The sequence below is a fragment of the Gopherus evgoodei genome, chromosome 1, assembly GCF_007399415.2.
Source record: "Gopherus evgoodei ecotype Sinaloan lineage chromosome 1, rGopEvg1_v1.p, whole genome shotgun sequence".
NCBI classification, from domain to species: Eukaryota; Metazoa; Chordata; order Testudines; family Testudinidae; genus Gopherus; species Gopherus evgoodei.
In genome coordinates, this window is record NC_044322.1 from 250,065,035 (window position 1) to 250,089,712 (window position 24,678).

General features: G+C 43.5%; 1 protein-coding gene and 1 pseudogene across 1 annotated transcript in view; both read left to right on the forward strand.

Moving 5' to 3' along the window:
• The window catches only part of LOC115639767 (estradiol 17 beta-dehydrogenase 5-like), a 296,315-nt gene that overhangs the window by 262,389 nt on the left and 9,248 nt on the right, over positions 1-24,678 (forward strand). The window lies entirely within an intron of this gene.
• Positions 14,518-23,373, forward strand: LOC115639860 (annotated as a pseudogene).

Below are 24,678 nucleotides of genomic sequence, written 5' to 3' on the forward strand. Positions count from 1 at the left end.
AGTGCTGCGTGACAAGCGTAACGGGAAGCCAGAGACTCAAATTGGACGCTCATGGAGGGAGGGAGGGGGTACTGAGGACTCCAGCTATCCCACAGTCCCCAGCAGTCTCCGAAAAGTATTTGCATTCTTGGCTGAGCTCCCAATGCCTGTAGGTTCAAACACATTGTCCAGAGTGGTTCAGGGTATAGCTCGACTATTTACTCCTTCCCCCCTCCCCCACTTGAAAGAAAAGGGAAAGAAATCGTTTCTTGACTTCTTTCAATGTCACCCTATGTCTACTGAATGCTGCTGGTAGACGCGATGCTGTAGCAGTGAAGAGCAGTATACATGCCTCTCTCCTGCCCGGTAGCAGACGGTGCAGTAAGACTGATAGCCTTCCTTGTTATCAGCCCTTAAGTGCTCCTGGCTGGCTTCAAGTGAGGCTGGCCGGCAGCGCCTGGGTGAAAATAGGAATGATTCTTGGTCATTCCCAGTAGATGGTACAGAACGGCTGGTAACCGTTCTCATCATAGCAACTGGGGGCTGAGCTCCATCAGCCCCCTCCCTTTCCTGTGTAAAGAAAAGATTCTGTCCTGCCTGGACTATCATAGCAGTGGCATGCTGGGCTCCTCTCCCCCGCACCGCTTAATGTCTTGCCTGGACTGTCACAGCAGCGGGAGGCTGCCTCCCCCTCATTTTATCTCACTAACAAGTCACTGTTTCTTATTCCTGCATTCTTTATAACTTCATGACACAAATGGGGGGGACACTGCCACGGTAGCCCAGGAAGATTGGGGGAGGAGGGAAGCAACAGGTAGGATTGTTGCAGGGGCACTCCCCATGAATGGCATGCACCTCATCATTTCTGTGGGATCTGGCACGGAGCAGCTGTGCTCTGATACACTGGTTCTCTAGCACACTTGCCCCATATTCTAGGCAGGACTGACTCTAACTTTTAGAAACCATAAAGGAGGGATTGACTCGGGGAGTCATTCCCATTTTTGTCCCTGCGCCCCCGGCCAACCTCAGCCAGGGGCACCCATGATAGCAGCAGATGGTACAGAACGACTGATAACCGTCTCTGCTATCATGCAAAAGCAAATGAATGCTGCTGTGTAGCGCTGGAGTATCGCCTCTGTCAGCGGCATGCAGTACACATACAGTGAATGTAAAAAGAAAAAGCTGAACGGGCTCCATGGTTGCCATGCTATGGCATCTGCCAGGGCAATTCAGGGGAAAAGGGCGCGAAATGATTGTCTGCCGTTGCTTTCCCGGAGGAAGGAATGACTGACAACATTTACCCAGAATCACTCGCGACAATGATTTTTGCCCCATCAGCCACTGGGCTCTCAACCCAGAATTCTAAGGGGCGGGGGAGACTGCGAGAACTATGAGATAGCTGTGGAATAGCTACCCACAGTGCAACGCTCTGGAAATCGACACTAGCCTCGGACCATGGACGCACACGGCTGAATTAATGTGCCTAGTGTGGCCCGTGCACTTGACTTTATACAATCTGTTTTATAAAACCGGTTTATGTAAAATTGGAATAATCCCGTAGTGTAGACGTACCCTTTGTCATTCATTGGTTCAGAGGCCACTCAAATTAGTAGTGACTAAAAATCACTATGTTGTATTTACAGTACACACGGCTCTCACCCATAGATCCCAAGCACTTTGCAATGGAAGGTAAGTATCACTGTCCTAATGTTATACATGGGGAACAGCAACAAAGAACTTGCCCAAAGTCACCTATCAAGACCCAAATCTTGAAATCAGATCAGCATAGGCAGGCTCTTGAGCCCATGCAGAATCCCTCTGATGTCACGCTCACTCATGTCCTTACTCGCTCAACTAGCCGCATGGACTTCAGTAAGATTACTTGTGTGAATAAGGTTTGCAAGAACAGGCCCTTCATTTTCAAATGCATTGCAGTCAACCAGTGTGGGTCAAACCTTGAGCTCCTTACTCAATTGCTTGAAGGACTGAATAACCGAACTCTCATTGACTCAGATAAATAAGGACCTGAGGCCTTGACTCATTTATTATCAGTGCTCCAGTGGTTCAACTTGTGATACTCTCTGCTGTACATCAAGAGCTGCTGAAATCAATGGAGGTTGCACTGGTGTAAATGAGGACAGAACTTGTCCCCCCACACACACACTTTTGGATAATTTGGTGATTTAGTAACTCTTACAGAGTCCCTTTTCAGATTAGAACCACACTACCTAGTTCCATATTTGTCTTTCAGGTGATTTCAAGAATAAATGTGTTCAGTTTACAACTGAAAAGATGTATTTTCTGACTGCTAGCCCTGCAAAATTGAGCTTCCACCTAAGAGCAAGCTGTGTTCTTTTCTTGGGTATCATCGTCAGTAAAAGGGTTGTGAAAGCCAAGTTCTGCTCTCAGTAACACCTGAGCCATCCCATTATCTTTAATAGTCAGACAGAGATTGGCCTATAGAATTTGATAGGGATAAAAGTAATATTCTATAGACATTCAAACGAGTTCTCTATACAGTCTCTACTATTGATCACTTTTCTGAAGCATTTTTAAACCAACCTGAGACTTCATTAGAGAATTACATCTGTTCTATAGACTTGTTTTAGATTGGTTTAAAAATTCTGTAGAACTATGGTCATTGTCTATTAAATTCTGTAGGACTTTTCCATAATGGAAAACCTTACTTTTTTCACTAACGTAAGCAGAGGTGAATGTCAGAGTAAGAAGGTGACATTGTTACACAGTCACTTTTCATACTGGAACCACACTAAAATATCATCCCTGAGCAAGACATGTTGATGCTTTTTGACTTTCTGTTTTTAATTCGTAGTTTCCAAAAAAGTAAGTGTGAGGAGGCTGTAAAGGTGGCTATCGCCATATAGATGGAGCCTATTTTTATGAGAATGAGAAGGAGGTTGGGTGAGCCATTCAAGAGAAGATTGCAGATGGAATGGTCAAAAGAGAGGAAAATATTTTACCCAGGAAAGGTAATTTGGTTTTGTTCTAAATCCCATCACTTGCTCTCTGCTTCTTTCTGTGCTGCTTTTCAGCAGCAAGAAAAGAGTGGCTTCAGTGAGGGGGTAAGTTCAAGCTGTAGCAGGCTGACAGGATTTGCCTGAAACACTCCACCTGTTACCAGGTGCTAATCCTGTGGGGAAAGTGTTATATGCATTAATACCAGCTTAGCAGGCCTGGTGCCTAGATACAGTTACCAGATAAAAACTACATTGAACTGAAGTTAAGGGTGAGTACGTGTTAGTAACTTAAGGCTAAAAGCATTACAGGGATGCTGTAATTATCCCAGAACCAATCATTACAGACCAGGTGATAGAGATTTAAGATTGCACTTCAAAGAAATCCAAATATGTTAGACTATGGAAATGCACAGGTTAGACACCTAAACAATTTTAATTCCTCCAACCGTAATTGCCATATGCAATAGCCATAGAAATAGGGTTTGTTCATTGTTTGTGGTCCCAGACTGCACTAATTTGATTTTGAAAGATACAGTAGATGTTTCCATTTTCTACCCTCATGTTATGAATGTTCATTTTTTAATGCTGCAGGGTATGATGACGCAACATTAATTGTCAAGGCATCTACACACGTATATAGGTGTCATTTTTATTATTTAAATGTAAATAAATAATGCATACTATGCTGTATATCAGTGACATTTCATGCCTGAGCTATAGTAGAATAAAATTATTTAGGGAATTAGCCTTCTTAACATGCCAATCTGATGGCATTTGTTCTCTCTCCACTCTTTACAGTTTTGGAGCACATTTAACACTCCTGAGATGGTCCCCTCAGCCCTGGAAAAGTCACTGGAGAGCCTGCAGTTTGACTACATTGATCTCTATATTATTCACACACCCCTATCTTTAAAGGTAAAAAGGAATTCTGTCTGAACATTGCAAAATCCTTGACCCCACAGTTTCCCTTTTGCTTTAAGACAAGACCATATGACAACTGCTTGATTCAGAAACATTGCTATAAGGAACAAGGAGCTTTACAATACTAAACAATTTCCCCATGTATATTTCTTCCAGATCAGATGTAAAATGCGCTTTTGTTTATCTTAGAGATGCGGAGATAATCAAGAGAACTGATGGACTGAACAGTCATCAGGTTTCAAAAAGAACTTTGCACTTAATAATAAAGGTTAAATGTGCTGTGAATATTGAGTTACCAACATGTCGAAATAGCTCAATATTTCTCCAGAAAGTAATTCATGTCATGTGTCATACCAAAGGGAAGTTTATCTAATGAATTTTTTTTGTTTTCAAGTCTGCAGATTATTTACTCCCAAAGGATGGAAAAGGAACATTGATTATTTACAATGCAGTTCTGTGTGCCACTTGGGAGGGTGGGCATCATGTATGAGTATAACATTAAAACGTATTTGCAAAACTGTCATGGATACTTGCCAGGCACGAAACCAACATACCCAGGAGTGTATGAGAAAACAACAATAATGAGATTTATATTTCAGGGCATAAACGAAATTCTAACAGGGATTTAGGAAAAAACTTTTCCTGGAGGTGGGTTATTTCATAGCTGTCCACTGTGGGCTTCTTGTATCTTCCTCTGAAGCAGCTGGTAGAGGTCACTCTTGGAAAGAGGACTCATTGAACCACTGGTTTGCTCCGGTTTGATGGTTCCTATGATCCCAATAATTCACAGAAAAATGTTACTCACCTGGGAGAATGGGAGCATGGAATATTGTAAGGCTATATTAAGATACAAGGCAGGGCTTTATTTGTCCAGAAATGATGGCTAAGATGTGTTGCAAGTGTTCCTTCTGTTGCTGTTTTTCGAACAGAAACAAACTTCTCTAAACACAAATGGGGGAAAAACCTTAAAGGAAGGAGAAACTCCAGAATGTCTTTCTCAGGAGCTAATGTCTAGCCTTTCTTTTAAATCAAAAGGGAAACCTCCTTATTGCTCCACTTCAAGTAGACACAAGCCACAAGAGTTAGACCCTGATATTGAACTCTTCAGAATTTTTGGGTGTTAGGACTAGTTGACTTTAAAGACAGGGGCCATTAGCAAATTCAGATTTAGGTTCAAGTTCTGAAAAAAAAACTTAGTTCTATGTAGCATGGAACAAGGGCCCTGTTTGTGCCCATCCCTGAATTCATGGAAAAACTTATGAAAATTTGGAAAGAATAAAGCAGAAAATAAATTAAAGGAAATGGTGTTTAAGAGGGGCAGGAGAAAGAGAGGCCTGGACTTTGTCCTGCACATCCAGAGATCCTCTCATGCTATCTCATTCCTGACCCTGAGGAGCCAGAATTTACAGGTACATTGCCAAAGAGCCACAGTAATACATAATACGTCAGTAGGCCCCCCATTAGCTCCCCTCCCAGCACCTCTCGCCCACTGGCAGCCCCGTCGATCAGCGGTTTCTTGGCATGCAGGAGGCTTGGGGTGGGGGGAGGGTGCAAGGGCACTGCAGGCTCAGAAGAGGGGGTGGAGTGGGGGCAGAGCCAGGGGTTGAGCAGTGAGCACCCCCCGGCACACTGGAAAGTTGGCATCTGTAGCTCCATTTCCAGAGCCAGTGCCTATACAAGGAGCCATATATTAACTTCTGAAGAGCCACGTGTGGCTCTGGAGCCACAGGTTCGCCATCCCTGGCATAGGGGGATACACTGAAAGCATTTCTTGGGACAGAGTGAAAGCAGAGTGCTGCTGTGCTCCAGCAATTCCCAGCTAGCAGAGAGCACCCTGGAGATTAGCCCAAGAGTCCTTTGTGCCATACCCCTACCTGTGCACAGTGCCACTGGGTGCAGCTGAGAACTGAACTCCCTGAGCCCTAACAACCCAAATCTTTGCAGAAGTTTGGGTCTAGGCCAGTGGTTCTCAAATCCAGTCTGCGCTTGTTCAGGGAAAGCCTCTGGTGGGCTGGGCCAGTTTGTTTACCTGCCGCATCCACAGGTTCGGCTGATCACTGCTCCCACTAGCCGCGGTTCGCTACTCCAGGCCAATGAGGGCTGCAGGAAGGGTAGCCAGCACATCCCTCGGCCCTCACCACTTTCTGCAGCCCCCATTGGCCTGGAGCGGCGAACCACAGCCAATGGGAGCTGCCATCGGCCGAACCTGCGGATGTGGCAGATAAACAAACCGGCTCAGCACGCCAGGGGCTTTCCCTGAACAAGCAGCGGACCAGCTTTGAGAACCACTGGTCTAGATTAAACATTCTTTGATCTGGGTGGTGTTTACATCTGCAAAGGGCTAAACCAAAACACACTCAGGTTTGGGCCTGTCTGCATTTTAAAGACAATTTTTCCCTCTTCATCAAAGCCCACTATTATTTTTTTTAGACTCCCTGTTTACTGAGAATAATTATCTCTTGTAACAGCCTTCTGCCATAGGCAGTCAGACAGTTATGGCCCAATGTTTTCTTTGACCTTTACTAACTTCCAAGTAAACACAGGTATCAAGTATAAACTCTGCTGTAATGTAATGCTATCTCAATAGCTACTGTATATTAGAGTATTCATGTGCTGAAATAGTAGAGTGATGGGCCTATAGAAAACCCTAAGATAGGTAGAAAATATCACATTTCTACTCTTTGAGATCCCTGCATTTTGCACTCAGATGTCCTAGTAATGTAGTTAGTGTGGATAGTTCATGAATGTTACTTTTTCTTTTTAGATTTGTGGCCACCCTCAGTTTCCATTCATAGATGAATAATGGAAAGAATCTTTTCATTGTTCCTGATTTTATTTCACACATAAGGAAAATCAGACATACATTTCATCTCCCTGCCCCATTTCTGCGATTAGTCCTAGAGAAGCACGCTGTTCTGGAAGCCCAGATAATGCTGGTGATATCAAGAGATCTATATTGTACATTAAAACAGAAATTCAAAACAACTCAGTGTCTGAATGGAATGGTACTTGATTGCTAGTGAGGAAAAAATAAGTGTCTTTGTAACACATTTATTAAGTCCAGTCTCTATTCTTCATTCTCAGAGCCAGCAGACCCGGGCCCCTTAAAAGTGCCCTGTGTGAGGTGTTATAGGTCCCCAAAGTGGGGTTGGCTGAGCTGGTTTGAAAAATAAAGGGGTCTGTTGGCGGGTGTTGACTTGATTTAGGAGCTTGCAGGTTTAGACCCTGAATATAACAGAAACCATAGACTGAAAATCCCACAAAGTGGATTCCTTAGCTCACACAGATCTAAAAACAGGCAGCACTTCATAAAAATTAGACATAACACAGTCTCTGTTCACCAAGCAAGGTATTATTTAAATATTACTCAGGGCCAAATCCACCCTGAGCACTATGTAGACCAGTGTGCAGTTGTGGAGGCCAAGACCAAAAGAGTAAAATCCAACAAGAGTTTTGTTTTTTTAATTAAAACATCAATCCTAGCGCTGCAGAAACACTTGCAGCAGCCCCTGACCCAACCTTGACACAAACCCACTCACACTTCCTCTTACATTTTTACTCAAAGATTACAGTTCCCACCAAACACTACTGGACCTTGCAACACCACAGCCAGCTTTGCCCAGAATTCTATCACCAATGGGGAATGGCAGCAAAGCCATTGTATGCTGTTAACAACCTCTTCAGGCTGTGATAGTGTCTGCTACTGCTGCTCTCTGACTCCTTGGGGTGAAGGAGGAAATAGCTGGTGGATCTGTGTAGTGGTTGGTCGAACAGCTCCACCACTTCTCTGATCTTGGTCAAGCCATCAGCCATCATGTAGAGGGTGCAGTTGTTTTGCGCTGGGATTTTTCTTCCACTGCAAAGAAGGGTCAAGACTTTAGCTTTAAATGCAGAATCCCAGCTTCTCAGCGAGCATAAATCAACGCAGCTCCATTGAGGTCAAGGGATGTGATGCACCTCTTACTTCCATCTTCTTAGTACACCACTGAGTCACACACATGTAGCTGAGAAGGGAATTTGACTCATTGTCATTACGCTAATTTAAACCAGCTCATGACCTGGCCCAGAATATTTTGAGGTAAGGCAGACAATGTGCCAATAGAGATACATAGAATACACCAATGAGCCATGATAGGGTATGTTACATTGCTCCACTAATGCCACAGGCATGTTGACAGTCACTTCTCTGCTAAAACGGAGCTGTGCCAACGTACTCTAGCTTTGGATCTGGCCAATAACCTCCAAGAAGCCCAGCTGCCTGTGATGAACCATAACTGGGCTGCGGAAGCGGAACTTTCTCTCATAATGCAGCTCCCAGTTCTGCTTAGTCTCAGTTCTGCTTAGTCTATCTTTGCATGAAGAAGATAAATTGGGAGTTATTTGAATTCTCTCAGACACATGCTTTGTAGGGAATAATCCTGTGTTTGCTGGGAAATGGGCTGGACTATTATTGTTAAAGTACCTATAATGTGCTCAGTCCTGTACCAGGCATCATGATGTGGATAACTTAGCAGGTCTTTTCCATCTCTAATGTCTGTGAGTCATAGCATGCAGCAGCTGAACAAGTCAGAGATGGGCATTAGACAAAAATAAAGGGCTTCTTTTGCTTCATGCTCAGTTCCTTTTCTGAGACAGCAGAACCCCCAGTGTGTAACTTGTGCTTGTTACTTTTATATTAACATGAAACAAAGCACACAAAGGCAAAGGCCATGACTCTTTCACTTGGGAATGACCCGGGATGTGTTCTCAGATAATTCCTGCAATGATCCACTGAAAGCACACAGTGCCTTAACCAGTGGGCAGGGCATTCACTCAGGCCAGGGCTTTATAAAGCTGCGCACAAGCGACCAGGAAGCTTAGCGAACAGGAGCTGCTAACAGGGAGTTTCGCAAGGGAGTTAGGAAGGGAGTGGGAGTCCGTTGTCGGTCTCATCTGTGACCCATTGGTCCCCTGAACCTATAAACCAAGCCACATCCAAAACCTTTCTGTTTAAAGCAGAGCAGAGCGGACAGGAAGCTGCAGACGGGAATTTGAGAGAGTTTGACAGAGGGAGGCTTACGATGGTTAGGAGGACCCGCAACACCTGTGGCAGCACTGCTTCTGTCTCCTCCACCTGCGCCTGTAGCCAGACAGAGCACCAAAGCATGGATGCTTTTACCCAGATTCTGGTGTGGATTTGCAAAGACTGTAACTTGCAATTTCCACTTACTGATATCCAGGCTGGGGGTGACATCCAATGTGAAAGGTGCCTACTGGTGGAATCTCTCAGGCAGCAGGTGGGAGAGCTACAGGAGGAGGTGGCTAGGCTGAGGAACATCCGTATCCATGAGCAATTCCTGGACAGTATCCATGTGGAGACAGCTGACGTAGTTGTCCCAGTTCACAGGACTACTGACACACCAGTGGAGGAGGAGATGGCTCAGGGTGGACACTGGCAGCTGGTTACTTCTGGCAGCAGGCAGTGCTCCACCCCTGCTGCGAACCCTCCTGCTGTGGTAATAGATAACCATTATGCTCTTCTTGATACAGGAAAGAAGGAATCACCACCAACAGTTAAGGAGGGGAAGGCTCGTACCCCTAAGGCTGGGAGGTCTGCTGCCACCACTGATAATAAAAACAGGGTAGTGGTGGTTGGATACTCTCTGCTGAGGGAGACAGAGACACCCATCTGTCACCCTGACCGTTCATCCCGGGAGGTGTGCTGCCTGCCAGGGGCCCATATCCGAGATGTTACAGAGGCATTGTCGAGGATTATCCAGCCTTCTGACTACTACTCCATGCTACTCATCCATGTGGGCACAAATGATACTGTGAGGTGTGACACTGAGCAGATCAAGAGTGACTACAGGGCTCTGGGAGTACGGGTTAAGGAGTTTGGAGCGCAGGTGGTATTCTCTTTGATTCTTCCTGTCGAAGGTAGGGGCCCGGGCAGAGATAGCTGCATCGTGGAGGTGAATGCCTGGCTGCGAAGATGGTGTCGCCAGGAGGGCTTTGGCTTCCTCGACCATGGGATGCTATTTGAGGAAGGACTGCTAGGCAGAGATGGCGTTCACCTTTCGAGGAGGGGAAAGGCCTTATTTGCGCACAGACTGGCTAACCCAGTAAGGAGGGCTTTAAACTAGGTTCGACGGGGACAGGTGAGCAAACCCCACAGGTAAGTGGCGAACAAGATCTGGGAGATGGGTCGGAAACAGGAGGGAGCATGGGCTATAATGGCAGAGAGAAAGGAGGGTCAGGGCAAAGCTGGGAGGCAAGATCAAACCAGTATCTTAGATGCCTATATACAAATGCAAGAAGTATGGGTAATAAGCAAGAAGAACTGGAAGTGCTAATAAATAAATGCAACTATGACATTGTTGGCATTACTGAAACTTGGTGGGATAATACACACGACTGGAATGTTGGTGTGGATGGGTATAGTTTGCTCAGGAAGGATAGACGGGAAAAAGGGACGAAGTGTTGCCTTATATATTAAAAATGTACACACTTGGACTGAGGTGGAGATGGACATAGGAGATGGAAGTGTTGAGAGTCTCTGGGTTAGGCTAAAAGGGGTAAAAAACTTGGGCGATGTCGTGCTGGGAGTCTACTACAGGCCACCTAATCAGGTGGAAGAGGTGGATGAGGCTTTTTTCAAACAACTAACAAAATCATCCAAAGCCCAAGATTTGGTGGTGATGGGGGACTTCAACTATCCAGATATATGTTGGGAAAATAACTCCGCGGGGCACAGACTATCCAGTAAGTTCCTGGACTGCATTGCAGACAACTTGTTATTTCAGAAAGTTGAAAAAGCTACTAGGGGGAAAGCTGTTCTAGATTTGATTTTAACAAATAGGGAGGAACTCGTTGAGAATTTGAAAGTAGAAGGAAGCTTGGGTGAAAGTGATCATGAAATCATAGAGTTTGCAATTCTAAGGAAGGGTAGAAGGGAGTACAGCAAAATAGAGACAATGGATTTCAGGAAGGCGGATTTTGGTAACCTCAGAGATCTGATAGGTAAGGTCCCATGGAAATCAAGTCTGAGGGGAAAAATAACTGAGGAGAGTTGGCAGTTTTTCAAAGGGACGCTATTAAGGGGCCAAAAGCAAGCTATTCCAATGGTTAGGAAAAATAGAAAATGTGGCAAAAGACCACCTTGGCTTAACCACGAGATCTTGCGTGACCTACAAAATAAAAAGGCGTCATATAAAAAATGGAAACTAGGTCAGATTACAAAGGATGAATATAGGCAAATAACACAGGAATGCAGAGGCAAGATTAGAAAGGCAAAGGCACAAAATGAGCTCAAACTAGCTATGGGAATAAAGGGAAACAAGAAGACTTTTTATCAATACATTAGAAGCAAGAGGAAGACCAAGGACAGGGTAGGCCCACTGCTCAGTGAGGAGGGGGAAACAGTAACGGGAGACTTGGAAATGACAGAGATGCTTAATGACTTCTTTGTTTCGGTCTTCACTGAGAAGTCTGAAGGAATGTCCAATATAGTGAATGCTTACGGGAAGAGGGTAGGTTTAGAAGATAAAATAAAAAAAGAGCAAGTAAAAAATCACTTAGAAAAGTTAGATGCCTGCAAGTCACCAGGGCCTGATGAAATGCATCCTAGAATACTCAAGGAGTTAATAGAGGAGGTATCTGAGCCTCTAGCTATTATCTTTGGGAAATCATGGGAGACTGGGGAGATTCCAGAAGACTGGAAAAGGGCAAATATAGTGCCCATCTATAAAAAGGGAAATAAAAACAACCCAGGAAACTACAGACCAGTTAGTTTAACTTCTGTGCCAGGGAAGATAATGGAGCAAGTAATTAAAGAAATCATCTGCAAACACTTTGAAGGTGGTAAGATGATAGGGAATAGCCAGCATGGATTTGTAAAGAACAAATTGTGTCAAACTAATCTGATAGCATTCTTTGATAGGATAACGAGCCTTGTGGATAAGGGAGAAGCAGTGGATGTGATATACCTAGACTTTAGTAAGGCATTTGATACGGTCTTGCATGATATTCTTATAGATAAACTAGGAAAGTACAATTTAGATGGGGCTACTATAAGGTGGGTGCATAACTGGCTGGATAACCGTATTCAGAGAGTAGTTATTAATGGCTCCTAATCCTACTGGAAAAGTATAACAAGTGGGGTTACGCAGGGGTCTGTTTTGGGACCGGCTCTGTTCAATATCTTCATCAATGATTTAGATATTGGCATAGAAAGTACGCTTATTAAGTTTGCGGATGATACCAAACTGGGAAGGATTGCAACTGCTTTGGAGGACAGGGTCAAAATTCAAAATGATCTGAACAAATTGGAGAAATGGTCTGAGGTAAACAGGATGAAGTTCAATAAAGATAAATGCAAAGTGCTCCACTTAGGAAGGAACAATCAGTTTCACACATACAGAATGGGAAGAGACTGTCTAGGAAGGAGTATGGCAGAAAGAGATTTAGGGGTCATAGTAGACCACAAGCTTAATATGAGTCAACAGTGTGATACTGTTGCAAAAAAAACAAACGTGATTCTGGGATGCATTAACAGGTGTGCTGTAAACAAGACACGAGAAGTCATTCTTCCGCTTTAGTCTGCGCTGGTTAGGCCTCAACTGGAGTATTGTGTCCCGTTCTGGGCACCGCATTTCAAGAAAGATGTGGAGAAATTGGAGAGGGTCCAGAGAAGAGCAACAAGAATGATTAAAGGTCTTGAGAACATGACTTATGAAGGAAGGCTGAAGGAATTAGGTTTGTTTAGTTTGGAAAAGAGAAGACTGAGAGGGGACATGATAGCAGTTTTCAGGTATCTAAAAGGGTGTCATCAGGAAGAGGGAGAAAACTTGTTCACCTTAGCCTCCAATGACAGAACAAGAGCAATGGGCTTAAACTGCAGCAAGGGAGATTTAGGTTGGACATTAGGAAAAAGTTCCTAACTGTCAGGGTAGTTAAACACTGGAATAGATTGCCTAGGGAAGTTGTGGAATCTCCATCTCTGGAGATATTTAAGAGTGGGTTAGATAAATGTCTATTAGGGATGGTCTAGACAGTATTTGGTCCTGCCATGAGGGCAGGGGACTGGACTCGAAGACCTCTCGAAGTCCCTTCCAGTCCTAGAGTCTATGAGTCTATGAGTGTGTGGTGTTCTCTGGAGGCAATGATTTAAACATGCAGACATTTCAGCAAACAACAAAAAATTGCTGGCTTGGAGCAATTATCCTTCTGAGACACTAACAGTCAATCTTTTCTCACAGCCTATTGGCTCATGTTCCTACTCAGCAGAGGCAGTGTGAAGGTTGATGTTCATACAGACAGCATTTGAAAGCCAGATGTATGAGGTTTGGGGGTGACAATTTACTTTTAACTCTGCTGAAATACAGAGAGTGCTATCCTGGAACTCCTTCCTTTATCAATGAAAACTATAAAGAGAACAGCTAGGAGAATGTGTGTGTTAATGTCCCAGCAACTTCAGTGCCAAAGAGAGAATGAATTTCAAAGTGAGTTGTTTGTCCATTTTTCCAGCTTTAGAAAAGAGGAGACCTTAATTCAGAAGTCCCCAAACTGTGGAGGAATGTTTAGGGAGGTGGGGCTGGCCTGGCCAGTCCCCATGTGGATGTGGAGAGGGAACGCTCTGGGAAGCAGCCAGCACCACGTCCCTGTGGCCCCTGGGGAAGTGGGGACAAAGGGCTCTGCGCGCTGCCATCGCCTGTGGGTACCTCCCCTGAAGCTCCCATTGGCTACGGTTCCCCGTTCCTGGCCAATGGGAGCTTCGGTGGAGGTATCTACAGGCAAAGACAGCGCATGGCACCCTCTGCCCCCACTCCTCCAGGGGTCACAGAGACGTGGTGCCGGCTGTTTCTGGGAGCGGCGCAGGGCCCGTGGCACCATGGGGGTGGCAATCCGAAGGGCCAGATACAATGCCTTGAAGGGCCGGATCTGGCCTGCGGGCCATAGTTTGCCCACCCCTGTCCTAGAGAAATACTCTTTTCTCTGGGAGCGCAGAGCGCACAAGAGATCTACAAGTAACATATTAAACAGAAATTCAGAACAACTAATGTCTAGCATGGGTCTAGATTATCAGGGGAGGGGAGAATAAAGGTCTCTATGTAATGCAGGTATTATGTTTTGTTTCTGATTTTGATAACATAGTTTCTTATCTTTATTCTTTGAGCCAGTAGATCAAGGCCTCTCAAATCTGTAATTCATAGGAGCAATTAAACAGTAGGCAATTATCTTGTACTATTTTCATGTGATTTAATTGTTGTTGTTCTTTCTTCTGATGAGTTTGAAAATTTAGTAACGTGTGATAAGTGTTAGTTTTAAAATGTTTTGTTAACGGGTATAAGTTTCCTAATTCTATTTTTCTGGAAAAGCTTTGTGCCCATTGTAGAGTGATTGTGAATTTGAAGGGAGATCTTTTATATGCTTTTCTGTGTTACATGGAAGCAATATTAAGTCAATAAAGTTGAGAAAAAAGACCTATCTTTGAACCCATTGTTTGATAATGATAGTGTGTTCCCTAATTTTGCTTTGTCGTGTTGAATTTGCACTTTTGTTCCGCCCTTCCTTATGCCTGTTGCCCCTAACTTGGCTGCTACTCCTCATCCACTCCCTGGGAAAAATGCATGTAAATTACGACTTTATACAGTTGTTTTCTTTCTGAAGCTCTTGCTGGCTCATACAGCAGTGCTGCAAAGTTTCAGCGTTCAGTAAAGAATCGAGGAAATACTGTAAAGAGATGGAGCTTGACAAAGATCGTTGTATTAAGATGAACGATGGGAACAAAATTCCTGCACTGGGATTTGGTACCTATTCCTCTGATGCAGTAAGTAAACCTTTCATGGCTTTCTTTGTCCTTTTGTTGATCAACATTGCTGGGCACTGCTATAACCATTGCCCGTAACACTCCAGGAAGGGCTGCAAGATGAGATCCCTGTATATTAGTTTATAAAACTATTGACAGTGTCTGAAAAGTGCTTTGGGTTTTAGAGTGAAAGATGATACTGGTATATAAATGTAAGAATATCATCATCTGTAAGAAAAGGTTGTTGGTTTTTATTATTTATTTTTATTTTATTTATTTTATTATTTATTATCTGAGTGAATGTGGTGCTGATGCACGATTCCATGACCTAGAGCTGCCAAAGTGCCTGATCTATAGCACACCCTACCACGTAGAGTCCCACATGCGCCTGTCAATCCACCTTTTTTTGACCTCCAGCACCCAGCTACTCTAGTCCAGAGCCACTCTGTAACTACTTTTGCCCTCACCTACATCACTCCCTTTCCCAGTTTTTGGCCCAGATGTCTTTGCCAATGCATTTTGGTCCCAACCTGAGCTAAATGGAAATCAATTTCCTTTAAAGAGAAGTTTGTTATTTTTACTTGTAGTGCTGCTCACTGAATTACACTGAGGGAGGGAAGATGAGAACATTTCCTATTTCTCCCTTCTCAGCAGTCCTGCTACCTGCTGATTCCAGTGTGGAGGGAATGAGTCTAGTGGCCAGAGCAGGGGACTTGGAGTCAGACGATCTGATTCTGCCTCTGAGTCACTTATGTAACCTTTGGGCATCTTACTTGCCTCTTTGTGTTTTAGTTTCCCTAGTTTTGTAAAATTGTGATCACACCTGAATTACCTCACTAGGTTTAGTTCATAAGGATAAAATTTTCAAAAGCTTAAATGACGTAGAGGCCTATGTCTCAGTGAGTCCTTCCAATCTTTGCACAGTATTAGCCAGACTGATATGATCTCTCTACTCCTCCCAGAAAAGGCCACCTCCTAAAATATGACTTTCCTAAACACTGCAGTCTGTGTAAACTGCATCTGTTCGCTCAGGCCTGTTTCTCAGTTATACTTAGACACCACTCTAAAGTGGGGGTAATTTAAGGCCGCATCACACTGCCAGAGTGGTGTAAAGGGGCCTTTGTGTAAAGAGAATCACACATGCCTCAACAGAGATTTCTCCTCTAGGAAGCTTGGCTGTTGTCAGATATTTTTCAATTATTAATCTTAATAAAGTCAAGATGTAACTAGATGGAAGAAAGCTGAGTCATTACCCAAGAACCATCAAGGGTTCATGAAATCATAGTTCTCACCAAGCAGTTTTATTAGCTGCCTTTGTTACAACTACTCATGAAAGGAATGTGGTCCTGCCATACTCAAGAATTCAAAAGCATAATTCAATTTTGACAAAATCGTGAGTTTGGTGTATAAATCATGAAAATAAAATTTTAAATAAATAGGTTGTAGCTTAGCTCAGCTAGAGTGGGGGTTCTAATCCATAATGTATGTTAATATCTGGTTCTTACAGGTCCTCACTCCTGGTCTCAGGGTCCTGTACTGATTGTCCTTTAAATCTTGTAAAAAGAAAACTGAAATAATGGGTCTGATAAGCTGTTGCTCTGCATTTCAAGGAGTTATTTCCTTCTGTGCCCAGTGGGAGTAAAAAACCTGCTATGTCTGAATAGTAGCTTTTTACACCTATATTCCATTTACTTTGCTGTGGTGTAGATGATGACACAGGATGCTGGGCAATAGAGGATCAGGCCCAGAATCTTTGAATTTCCTTTAAGATAAATTCAAAGATTCTAAATGTGAAGGTATCAGAATCTAAAAACTCCACATTAGGTCTTTCAGATGGGGATCAAATCTCTAGATGACTGGCATAAAATATCCCTAATCCAGAGAGATTGACACGATACCTTCTTAACCGGTAGGTTCAAAGAAGTAAATGTGAGGAGGCTACAAAGGTGGCTATTGAAGTTGGCTTCCGCCATATTGAAGGTACCTTTATATATGGGATTGAGGAGGAGGTTGGGCAAGCCGTTCATGAGAAGATTGCAGATGGAACAGTCAAAAGAGAGGACATATTTTATACAGGAAAGGTAAGTAGGTTTTGTTTTAACACCGGTATTTTTATCGTACTGCTTCCTCAGCTAATTATTTTGTCTAATTTATGAAGAATGTTGCCAATGTCAAGGCCAATATTAAAAGGATTGCCTCTAGGGGAGTTATTCACAGAATTGGGAAACGACATTCTAAAACAAGATACAGGTTTGAGCACAAGGCTCATCTCTATCTCTGTGAAAGCAAAGCTAACATAGCTACTTCATTCAGGGCCGAGTCCTGCAGTCAGACAACAGAGTGACTCCTAATAACCACGGACAACAAATTTAGCCCAAAAGCTTTTAACCTTGAGAATGGCCTCACATAGAGTTCTTGTGCAGACCAAGTGCACTTTTGACATCCTGGCTGCATTTCAGCCGCTCGCCCTGCTTCTTCAGGAAACATTCACTTCTTACTCTCATGTGCATCTTTGCACACAGCCATCTCACAACACAACCCTTCTGCTGAAAAGGTAAAGCCAGTGGTATGACGTGACTAAGACATTTTAGAAAAGTGGTTTTTACAGAAAGAAGAGACAAGAGAGGATTTCTTCAGAAAGAACAGTTGTGTTTGAATCATTACAGCTTTGGAGCACCTTTCACCGTCCTGAACTTGTGCGCAGCTGCCTGGAACAATCACTGAAGAAACTTAAGTTTGACTATCTTGATCTCTTCATTATTCACAATCCCATGTCTCTAAAGGTAAACATTTATTTAAAATATATACACAGGAAAACAAATGTTTGGGAGTATATCCATGGGCCAGAGCAGAGCTGTTCTGAAAAAGACCCATAGTCCATCTAGTCGTACATCCAGCCTGCAGAAGTAGCCTATGATGGGTATTCAAGAGGAAGGCAAAAGACAAAAGAAAAACTAATGCATGAGGCACAATCTATATTGTGTGTGTGTGTGTGTGTGTGTGTGTGTGTGTGTGTGTGTGTGTGTGTGTGTGTGTGTGTGTGGGTGGGTGGACTGGCAAATTTACAAACTATCTGGGAAACTCTCTAACTTCAAATATACACTTCAGGATCAAAAGCTAACTCTAGTTACTCTGGAAATTCACCAATAATCTATCAAACTAACCTTGGGTTACTGATATCACTTGTCATCAACTATAACTTCTTTAATGTATTAATCATGTTCATTAATTCAAACTTCTTTCTTTTTGTCAGAGAAGCTATCTGTTTTCTGTGACACCACATATGGTTTATCTGTAATATCTCTAGGCACTAACTGCTTTTGACACGCATGCTTTGTTTTCACTGTGTATAAACAGAATTTCTTATCAAAGTAGTGCTTAGCTGAGCTAATTAATTTTCCAGTATCAACAGGTATCCTCTTATTGACACAAAATTGTTTCTAGGCATTCATTTCAGTTCAAGGTAGAATCATAGGCTTGGAAGTGACCTTAAGAGATCATCTAGTCCAGTCCCCTGCATTTATGACAGAACCAAGCATTATCTAGACCAGTGGTTCCCAACCTGTGGCCCATGTGCCACTTGCAGTCCAATCAACACAGAGCTATGGCCCATGTGACATCCTCAGGGCCATACAGGTAGTACTGGATATGGCCTACAATAGTAAATAGGTTGAGAATCACTGATTTAGACCATTTCTGGCAGGTTTTTGTCTAACCTGTTCCTAAAAATCTCCAATAATGAAGAATCCACAATCTCCCTAGGCAATTTATTCCAATACTTAACCACCCTGATAGTTAGGAAGTTCCCTGAGTTGCCATTATTTCCACTCCCCTCTTTCTTTTTTTATAGATTGGCACTGTATTTGCCCTTTTCCAGTCCTCTGGAATCTCTCCCATCTCCCATGATTTTTCAAAGACAATTGCTAAGTGTTCAGAGATCTTCTCAGTCATCAGGCCTTGGTGACTCAAGACATCTAACTTATCTAAGTAATTTTTAACTTGTTCTTTCCCTATTTTACCCTCATATCCTATGCAGGAGTGGTGGAAGTACCCTAAAAGGATGGGGGGGGGCACAGGCACCCGAACCAAGGCCCCACACCACTCCTTTTCTCCAAGCCTCGGCCCTGATGCCACCCCTTCTCCCTGAGCCACTGCCATCAAACTGCCTATTCCCCCAAAGACCCCGCTCCCACATTGACGCTACTTCCCCTGAGGCCCCACTCCCATGGCGCTTCTTCCCCCCAAGACCCCGTTCCCTTCTCGCTCCTTTCTGCCTCCTGTCACTCACCCTTATGACTGGTAAGAAAGTGGGGGGGGAGCCATGGCCGCCTGGCCCCTCCTGTTCTGGCACCCCGATCCTACCTCATTTTCATGGGTAGAGGTCCAATCAGTACTAACCTTTTCAGTGAAAACTGAAACAAAAAAGTCAATTAGCACTTCTGCCATTTCCACATTTTAGTTAAAACCATTCTATAGCTTTTATCCAGCTTTAGAGTTCAATAACTTCCCTCGCTCACTCCTTCTCCTTAAAACGCGTTCCTTGGCCACAAAATAGTTAAAATCCACTTGTGTAAGAAGTATCATGACCAAGGGGGATTTTCCTTTTATTTTTAGCCTGGGACAGATACATGGCCAAAGGATGAAAATGGAAAATTCATTTTCGATGTTGTAGATCTGCGTCAAACTTGGGAGGTGAGTGACATAAATAACACAGTGTTAATTAAGAGCCAATCTAGTCTCCTTAGTCAGCCAGCAGACTGTTACCCGGAGAGTGCTCAGACTTCTGGGGTTTTTCAGTCATATGACCTTTTTAGAGGGCAAAGGAGAATGTATAGAAAAGTATAGAAAAGCCAGTCCCTCTACTTCCTCAGGGGGCCAGTGTGCTCACGCAGTTTCCTCAGGAAAGAACCCCTGTCTCCTGGGGAGCTCTAGCTCTGCTCACACCAGATTCCCACCCAGACTGAGCCAGTATCCTCCCTTTTAAGGTCCTACCCTGCTCCAGCCTTGACAAGCCTCATGCATTTGGTGGGTTGTGCCCAGAGGACCTATTTAACCTTTTCTTGACTGCTGCAGGAGCTGCCCCATCATATTAGGGTAGGTTACTCCATCAGTGTCAGACTGATAGAATTAAACCAGAACAATAACTGTGCATAGCCCAGACCCTCAATGAGTGTTCAGGGCAGCTAGTTAAGTGAATATATTTTTAAGTGTGAACTAAGCAGATTTGAGGGGGAAATCACTGAGGGACAACAAACATGAAATCTCACGTGCCCTTTCTGTTTAAAAAGAAATCACTTTGTAGAGCAGAACCTCACTTTGAGATCTTTTGGCCTTCCCTGGTCTTAGGACAGGGATATTGCCACAGGCATTATCAGGGACAGAACTGTAGTCTGGGTTTTACAGGTGATATTTTCCACAGAGGCGGGATGAAATATTCTGCCGTAGAGTCAGTCAAGACGAGGACTCCATCAGATCCCTAATTCTTTAGCTAATGCTCTTTGAGTGGCTCGGCACTGCAGCTTATTAGTGGGCCAGCCAGTCAGCATTGAAGAGCTAGGTTCAAAGTCTGTCCACGCTTACCCACATTACAAAATCCATCAGTCAGTTTAATTCCATTGATGCTTCTATATCAAGAGAGGCCAGAAATGAAATACAAAGGGGCATCAGGTCAGAATCAAGGTGCATTGGTAGAACTTTGGAGAAGTTAGCATAGTGTCTGCTCACATTATCCCAGGTTCTAATTAGTGCTGTTGGTTCCTCATTTTCATGAGCATTAACTAAACTCCCTCATTTAAAAAGGAAAAAGCTAAAACTTCCCCTCTGATATGTGCCTTCCCTTCAGTGGACTCTAGCAAGCTTTTTATATTAAATGAAAAAAGTAAACAGGATTTGGCATCATACCATTGTTATCATAACACTGCTTGTGATCTGAGACCCTGAAGCCATTTCCTATTATCAGAGCATGGAAACACTGGTGCATCTCAGACACCACAGCATGGCTGCTGTCAGTAAATACAGACACGCTAATGATGATCACTGCATCTGTCCATCTCCCTCAATATTTCTTGTGTTTTCCCTTTAATTTTCATACTCAATTTTTTTTATATAAAACTCTTAAACTGGTGTTCATAATCCCATACTTATGTGGTACCCTTATTTCTGCATTGTTCACTAGCAATGATTGAGGTTCTGTATGTGTGAGAGACAAATTAGGGAGAAAACAACTGAGAGCAGCAGTGGCCAAGTTGTCTACTTTCTACTGGGGGAAAAGATGACTTTATTTCAGTGGATTGGATAGAGATCTGATGCTTAAGTGAACAGTTGGAAAATGACTGTCTCTAAATCAGAGTTTTGTTCTAGAACAAATCAAATGTCCCCTACTGTATGTGTAATGATATTTTGGTGGAGTGAACCCAGCTGAGCATATTTTTCTAGTCTTACGGAAATCATCCTACCAGTAGTGATAATGGAACTGGCCATTGTTGTTTTTCCCAGGCCATGGAGGCATGTAAAGATGCAGGCTTGGTGAAGTCCATTGGAGTGTCCAACTTCAACATCAGACAACTGGAGATGATCCTGAGCAAACCAGGTCTTATGTATAAACCTGTTCTCAACCAGGTAAAACTCTGACCTTTGGATGGAGACCTAAAATTGTTGAGTTAGAAGAAATTCAGAACTTGTAGTCAGAGAAGAGTTTCATTTATAGGGGAAGAACCTTGGTGCGTAAAAGAAGCAGAAACTCCAGAATGTCTTTCTCAGCAGGAACTTGTGTCCAGCCTTTTAAATCAAAAGGGAAACTTCCTTATTACTCCACTTCAAGTAGACACAAGCCACAAGAGTTAGACCCTGATATTGAACTCCTCAGAATTTTTGAGTGTTAGGACCAGTTGATGTTAAAGACAGGGGCCATTAGCAAATTCAGATTTAGGTTCAAGTTCTGAAAAAAAGAAACTGTAATTTTATGGAGTTTGGAAAAGGGCTTTGTTTGTGCTCATCACTAAATTCATGGAGAAACTAATAATAAAGTAGAAAATACCCATAAAGGAAACAGTGTTTGAGAGGGGCAGGAGAAAGAGAGACCCAGCTGCTTCCTGCACATCCAGATCTCCTCTCCTGCTACCTCATTCCCCTGCTAGGGGAATGGACTTTCAGAGCACCAGCCTTTCTCTGCTTGGAACGTGAGGATGTTTTGTTACCAGGTTATCCAAACTCATACTCAGAAATGTGACTGTCTAATCTATTTGCCTACCTTTCACATATTTACCCAGATGTATTCCATACATGCTGGATAAAGGGAAAGAATTGAGTTATATATGATAAGCAAAATAACACAGGATATGCACAGCATCCCATAGTCAGTAGTTGAAAAATTTTACCTCTCAAGTAATATTTTTTTTTAAACTTAGCATAGCACAAGTTCTATATGGAGGATTATATATAGGTAGAAGGTAATTTTGAAGATGTAAATCTAAACTTTTAAATTTCAGTATTAAAATATGTAAGAGAAAAATGTCTTGTCTTGAGGAAAAAACTGTTGTTTCATAGTTGGACAACTCAAAAACTGATTTTGATTCAATTTCTTCCCTCCTCCTCAAAAAATCACTTGTGTGTTGAGACCAAGCTTGAGAAATTTTATCCCAAGAGACCACATGAGGGGAAGTTAGCAGCCACTGAAACTAAGGGCTTAGAATGAGAGTGCCATATCATCCATATCTACAGTTACAACTGGTCTCAGTAAAGACCCATAGAACATCTATTCGTAATTATCTCACTATAACTAATAGCCATGGCTTTAATGGCAGTGTTGGTCCAGGACATGATATTGATCCATATCCTAGCTGCATAACAATACCCAATGGGCCAAAACCTGCTTGTAGAAGACTTAATGAGCTGTAAGGGGGACAACACACATGCTTAAGGCAGGCAGGATTTGGCCCTCGGTTTATAAGTCCTTATTAAGCCTGTCCCCACACAGCATGTATTGGCTTCACTGTCCTCTACTAGAGAAAATGTTTTGGAGGATTTGTTATCAGCTAAACTGCACCCCATGGTCACTTGCACTGCCGGGCTGTATTTTAATTGAAGGATATTTTATTGAAATTTACTTTTGATATTTTAACATTCTGTATCCCCTCGACATAGCATCCGCTGTTTCTTTTGTCTAACTGCTGCTGCTTATATGATCTGAAATCTCAATTTTGGGTTGAGGGGTGATTCTGTAGGTTGAATGTCACCCTTATCTCAACCAAGGCAAATTACTGGCCTTCTGCAAATCCAAGGATATCCTCCTTGAAGCCTATTTTGTTCTGGGATCACAGAGAGACAAGAACTGGTAAGGAAAGAAACTGGACTGGGCTCCCAGGTTTAGAACCTCAAAAATGGGTTGGAGGGAGGGGAAAGTACCCTCTGTCTTCAAAATATCTGGTATTTATAGAATTATAGAATAAAAATGAGAACTGGAAAAGACCTACTAGGTTATCTTCAGATTATACAGCTATTGTCCTCACTAGGCTGAGATGACTGCATTCCTCATCCCAGAAATGTGCCCTGTTTCTCTGTTTCCCTTCTAGGATAGACCAAAGCACCCCAATTCTGCTGGAGGACCCAGTATTGGATGCAATTGCCAAAAAGTACAACCAAAGCCCCGCTCTAGTAGCCCTGCGCTACCAGCTGCAGCGTGATGTCGTGGTCCTCTTTAAAAGCTTCACCAGAAAGCGTATTGAAGAAAACTTCCAGGTAAAGCAGGAGTGCAGAGAAAAGAGTATGAGATGTCCAGATTTCGATGGGACACTGTAGAGCGGGGAGAACTTTTGTGCCCTTGTACAGTATGGCACTGCAGGATCCTGCCTGAGAACTGCGCTACACAATGTCTGATTGTTCTCAGGCAGGTTCTTTCTTCTTAGAGAAGGCTTTTGCCACTTTAACATTTGAACTGTGTAACTTGGCACCCACTAGAGAACAAATAATAATATGGAGGGAGAAAAAACCCTGGAGTCCTCCTTGTGTCCTCCTTATGTCTCCCAAAGGCAAAATTCTGAGGGAGCTACTGATTTGTGGAGCCCTTTCCCAAAATGACTAATGCTACTCTTGGCATCAGATGGGAATATAGGCCCCTTTGAGCATTGGAAAGACAAATGATCTTCCAGTAGAAGTGTGCCCCTTTCCTGCCCTCAGCCTCTTGCCTAGACCACGGGCCCTCTCCAAACTCTGTTATGTCCTCCCCTGCCCATTTGAGTCCAGGGTCTTAAACAGCTTTCCTAGATACTTTAGTTTCCAAAGACATCAGTTGTTCTATTTTCCATACCCAAGGAATATCAGACTGACTGATTTATTCTAGATTAAGGGAAAGAACAAAACAAGGAAGTACATCTACATGACAAAGCACAGTGTTGTTAGACCCCCAAGTGGGGCCCCAGGGCCAGACTACGGGTGCTCCGGCCTCCACCCCCCCCAACGGATTTTTCCCCCAGCCCTCAGAACTGCCACTGGTCACGTAGCTGCTCTGAAAGCAGAACTTGCAACAGGAAAAGCAGCCTTGTGGTCAGCCAGCCTGAAGAGACACAGTTCCCCTCGCGACGGTTGCTTCCTGGGTAGAGATGTTAGGGCCCGTCTGCCTCCCTTGTATGGGCATATGCCACTCGCGACCCCCCAATTGGCTTATCACAAACTATGACGACAAATTTACTATATATTGCCGGTCCCCTCCCGGGGACGGGCGGAGAGCCCCCGAATTCCTGTCGAAACCGTATCCAGGCCTGATCACCCTGCTGAAGGCTCTCTCGGCTCACGCGTTTCCTGAAGCCTAACCGGTTGCCGGCCGTAATGAAACTTTTGTGGTTTGTATGTGTAAGTATAATTAGCTGTTAAGTATTCTGTACTGGTAGATAAGAGGCAAAGACTGATTCTAGCCGCCCCAAGATTCCTGCTAGGGGAAACCCGTTGACCAGGAACTCTTGAAAGCAAGGGGGATCAGTTAAGCCTCACAATTTATTTAGGGAAATTAGTTGCTGCACT